Genomic DNA, 5,406 nt, shown 5'->3' with positions numbered 1-5,406 from the left:
GGCAGAAAAAGATTAATCGAATAATTTGTAAACTCTTTCGAAGGAATTGAGATTTAAATTTTAATAAGAAATGTTCAATAATAATATTATTATTAAATTAAAATGATTTTAGGTAAAGCACTGTGGTTTTCATTGAAATCCATTGCAATAAAGGAACCACAATCATTAATACTGCTGTTGCGATCACCTGCATAATTACAGTTTCGAAAATGTAATTACATTGAGGGAGAGAAATTTCTATTTTTGGATTTTCAAAAAAGAGACCGTTATTTTGTCGGGCTGAGAGCAGTAATGTATTTTTGGATGGTACCAAAGGAGGATGCCACCTTTATTAAGGGTTGCATGGCCCACTGTAAGTGGTGGTAAGGGTTCTTGATAACTTTTCATTTGCTGGTAATATGCTTTCTCTTTCTTTCTCTTATCTGCTGCTTTCAGTCTCTCTTTTTAACTTTGATCCAGTTTCAAGAAACTCGCATTTATATGAAGTCTCTGTTGGGGGCGCGGGGAGGTATTTGTGTTCATTGCCTTCATACTTTCATTAAGTGGCACTAACTACTCGCTTTGACCTTCTGGCGTCGCTGACAGTCTACAGATTTTATTATAAATATCTTTTTGTTGGGTTAGAAAATTCACAAGTGTGCTTATATAGGATTCAAACAAAACTTCATAAGGAAAATTAAGGAATAGAATTATGATAATTAACTATTTCCTTTGTAACAAGAGGTAAATAAATAGGATTTTGTGGTATCAAAATGTTATGGAAATAACCGCTGGTTAAAATGTTATTTTATATGGTTAAATAATTACCAAATCCGACCGATGAGTCCGGGGATATATGGTAAAGTGACAGTACGTTCTCTCTCTCTCTCTCTCATGAGATTATAATGACCACTGAAATATCAGGCCTCTTTTTTTCTCATTACCATTGTTCACAAAAGCTGTCAGAAAATTTTGAGTTTTCTCAAAGGAATTTGACTCGAGAAGTTTTTCAGTGATTTTGTGAGAGGTCGGAAACCCAGAGGCGTTTTCTTTTTTGGTTTTCTTTAGGAGTTTCTGATAAGAAGTGGGGTGAGTGTGGTGTGATTGGGATGAACGTGGTGTAGTGAAGATTAGGATGAAAGTGGGACAAGTGAGGGATGATAGTGCTGTGGGGTGGGGGGTGAGTAGGGGTGACAGTTTGGGGTTAATGGTGTGGAGAGTATGAGGAGAGGGGTGAGAGCATGGGGCAACAGTGGGGGTGTGAGTGTGGGATTAGAGCGTGTGAGTAGGGTGAGAATGGGGTGAATGGAGGGGGTATGATCATGGCGAAGTGTAACTGTGGGAAGAGAATGGGGGTGAGTTTGGTAGATAGAGAGAAAGGCAGCCGGCTATATGAAAACCAAAGGAAACAGATTTATGTTACGATTTCGTACTTATCCCTCTCTCTCTCTCTCTCGTCTCTCTTAGTTTCTGGACGTCGAGTGAGATCGATGTGATCTTGTTGAAAAATTTCTTTCTTTGGAGGAAGAAAATGAGAAAGTCCTTCTTCGACCTTGTCAGGATCTTTGTCTTCTTCGGCGACTGGAAAATCGTCCTGTTGACGATTCTGGAAGAAGCGATTGATTCATTAGAGATAATAAATATAGGCCGAGCTTTTACTTTGGGGGATTTGGCTTTCATTTCTTGGTCTGATGTTCGTGTGCTGGCAGAAACTACAGTTATTTTGCTGTAATAATGGTGAGATGTGCCATTGGCTTTTGGAGAGAGAGAGAGAAAGAGAGAGAGAGAGTTATGTTGCATACGTATCTCAAACAGGTTGAAACAAGTCAACGACTGTAACTCGTGAACGGGAGTCAGATAAAGCAGTGGTTAGGTGCAAGACAACCAACAAGTAAACGTGTAGTATATAGCCTGTTTGTGACGTTTGAACCTGGAGTTACCAAGGTGTTTATGACATGTGCTACAAGTTTCCCAATTTTTTATGACATGTAAGCAACAAGTTTCCCATGTGTTTTTAAGACAGTGTGCCAACGAAGTTTCCCCAGTATTTATGACATGTATGCAACAAGTTTCCAATGTGTTTATGACCATGTTTATAACAAGTTGAAAAGAGAGAAACCTTCCTTCCCAAAGGCGCCGAGAGAAAATAACTCGAAAGTAAATCAAGAAGACGGTTAGTAATAATGAGACCATTGTATGTACTCAGGAGAGGAGGAGGTTCTGAACAGGGCATCAGCCGGGTATAATGACTTGGCTGCTACTCGGCGTCAGTGTAACCGGGGATATAGATATACAGTTATTAGATGATGCACAAATAATGGAAGAGCAACTGGTTGTTTTCCAGTCTTTGCTGATGGACATATTTTGCCCAGATTTTGGATTCTATGTTAACTGGATTCTATTGAATTTCTTATAGCATTTCTTCCGTGGAAGGAATTCATGGAAAATGGGAACGTTGTTTTCATATTTCGTAAGATCTGTAGTTGTTTGTTAATGTTATCCTTTATATTGATCCATTTTAGTTGGGGATCCATAGATGTTGGGAATAACATCATGTTATATCGCTTAGTGCAACTGATTGATTAGCTAACTTTCACAAACATTAAGTGTCACAGGGTCGAATATTTTAGTTTTGTTTTATGTTATATATTAAAACATTGAACATTCTCTCTCTCTCTCTCTCTCTCTCTCACTGTTTCTTTCGCTCCAGCACAAATGCTCTGTTATGAGAGAGAGAGAGAGAGAGAGGAGCTCAGCCTTTATGCGTATGCGGGAGATAGTGAGATTTGACCCAATTATGGAAGGATTAAGTGGATGAAGGAGATCAGATCCTTCTGCTGTCTCTTGGGAGTCCTTCAGGATCCTTAGGTGTTACTTCGGTTCAATTTCAAAGGATTTTAGATTTTTATTATACTAGGTCAACTTAAATTTGCTTTGGTCAGAGGTTAGATGGTGGCCAGTGTGGACGAATACCAACTGTTATGTTGTTTGGTTCTTGGTTGGTATATTCGGGAAGTGAAGCCAAGTAACGCGCTTTTTGTTTTTGATCAGGTCTTGGAGGGGTTACCGCACTACTGAGTGCCATGTCTCTTTGGCACATAGCCTCTTGTGACCATTTTATGAGGCAAGACTCGGCATAGCCTAGTTATTCTCTCGATGATCTACTGCCTTTGGTTTTTTCCTAGACTCTAGGAAAACCATAATACCTCAAGATTTGTTCACACAGCAGTTAAGCATCACAAACAAGTTGCCATTCATTCACTCTTTAACCTGATCTTTGTACATTTATCCAACATTTGCCGGAGATTTGTTCGTCTGTAGATTTGTTTTTGTTAGATTAACTTGTTTTAAACATGTTAGTGATATGATTATGATAGATTAACTTTTTAAAACATGTTACTGATATGTATGTGATAAGTTGCAGACATGGTGACATATTTGGCACTATTGTAGAGACAACTAACCAGAGTTAGTAGGCAGGTGAAAGTCACTAAGTGGTGTTCGCTCTAGGATTCTGGGTGAAAGTGGGAAGTAAATGAAAGAAGAAGAATATTCCCAGGAGATCTTTCCTCGATGCCAAAAAAAACGTTTCAAACTCTCTGAGAAATTCCTTTGTGAAGAGAACATCAATTCGATGCTTTTCCTCTGAAGGCTTCGATGCGCTACGACGTTACTTGGCTGATGACCCTTTGGCTATAATTAGCTAATTCTTCTTCTTCTTCCTGCACTCGTGAAAGACAGGAAGTCATCGAGTGTCTTTCAATGTTTTGCAAAAATGTGAGATGATTGTCTGTAGTAGATCGCTGCTTCTCTACAGTCGCCTGTAGTCTTGATTCTTCTTGAGGCAAATATAAGCTTCTAAGTTTTCGTCCAATGGGAAGGAACCACAGCAAGATTTCTGGGGTAGAAAGGTCAAAATTCTCTCTCTCTCTCTCTCTCTCTCTCTATTTCCTCCCAAGGGAAAATCGTATCCTTTATGGTATTAGAATGAACTGGTTGATAGAAGGCCAATCGTAACATTATTGGAACTTATTGTCGCCGATCGTACCCGGATGTTTATCGCTGCTCAATATTCTGTTGTTGGAAAGGAACTGAAGACTTCGAAAGGAGTTTCCGCTGGATTTTCCACTTGGTCAGATTTTGAAGTTTTATTATATATATATATATATATATATATATATATATATATATCTATATATATATATATATTCATATACATATACTATATTTATATATATATATATATATATATATATATATATATATATATATATATATATATATATATATATATATGTTGTTACTTAAACACACGTGACCTGTGACCTTTGTTATGTATTCTGATAATCTGAAGCTCCCAGATCTCACTTTCATTTGCACTGATAGCGTCTGTCTGTCTCTTTGTTTCTTTGCGTATTTTTTTGTAGTTCATTGTGGGTTGTAAGGCCTGCCACTTACACTGAAGAAAGGAATGCTGAATCTTTCTTCGCACACGTACACAGTCGCACACACATTACATAAACAGACCGAGAGAAAGACTTCCTTTCATCTGCACTGAGCGAGGCTATTTGATATTGCACTTTCTGTTCTATTTCCGTCCGTTTCATTCCTCCCTTTATTCTCTCCTATGACACTGTTGTTCAGTTCCTCTTTTCTGTTTTTACCTTTCATTTTTTTCCTAATTTTTTTGTTTGCAGGAGGGATAATGAAATAAAGATTTTTTCATTTGTAGATTTGAAAGGAATTCTTTTGGACATTTCAAAAGTCAGAATTTTATATAAATATGTGACGAACAAAAGGGATTTGGAAACTTTAGCTAAAATTTAGCTAAAATTTCTTTTGTTTCAGATTTAATAAGTCAGGAAAGTTGTCTTCTATATTCTCTTAGTGCTTAGTAAATCGAAACGAACATGTGCAAGGAATTTCTATTCATTTTATACGTTGCTAAGAGAGAGAGAGAGAAATTTATTTCTGAAATTATCGCCTGCTTTGTGTGTAATTCAGAGTGAATTTACAAGAGTTTCAGCTGTATATGTTTACCAGGAAAGGAAACCCCATTCATTTATCTGAAGATTATTGTGGCTCTCTCTCTCTCTCTCTCTCTCTCTCTCTCTCTCTCTCTCTCTCTCTCTCTCTCTCATATAATTAGATATTAATGAATATTTATGTGTAGGTGTGCATGCATATTTTAATTTTGATTTAAATCATTCCACTGAGGGATAAAGACGGGTTTATTCATCGGGTATAAAAGTAATTAATAGATAAATAAAAAATGACACTACAACAGTCAGCCTAAACAATGTCTGAACTTGAATGAAAAATAATATTAAGAAGAAATGTCAGCAGAGTAATGACTACTTATAGTTGCATAATAATTGTGGAAACTTTCCAAGTCAGAGGTTATGAATAAGGAAATAGATAAAAATA

The sequence above is a fragment of the Macrobrachium nipponense genome, chromosome 25 (genome assembly GCF_015104395.2).
Source record: "Macrobrachium nipponense isolate FS-2020 chromosome 25, ASM1510439v2, whole genome shotgun sequence".
In the NCBI taxonomy this organism is placed as follows: Eukaryota; Metazoa; Arthropoda; class Malacostraca; order Decapoda; family Palaemonidae; genus Macrobrachium; species Macrobrachium nipponense.
The sequence above is the reverse complement of the archived record's forward strand: the minus strand, read 5'-3'. Positions refer to the sequence as shown.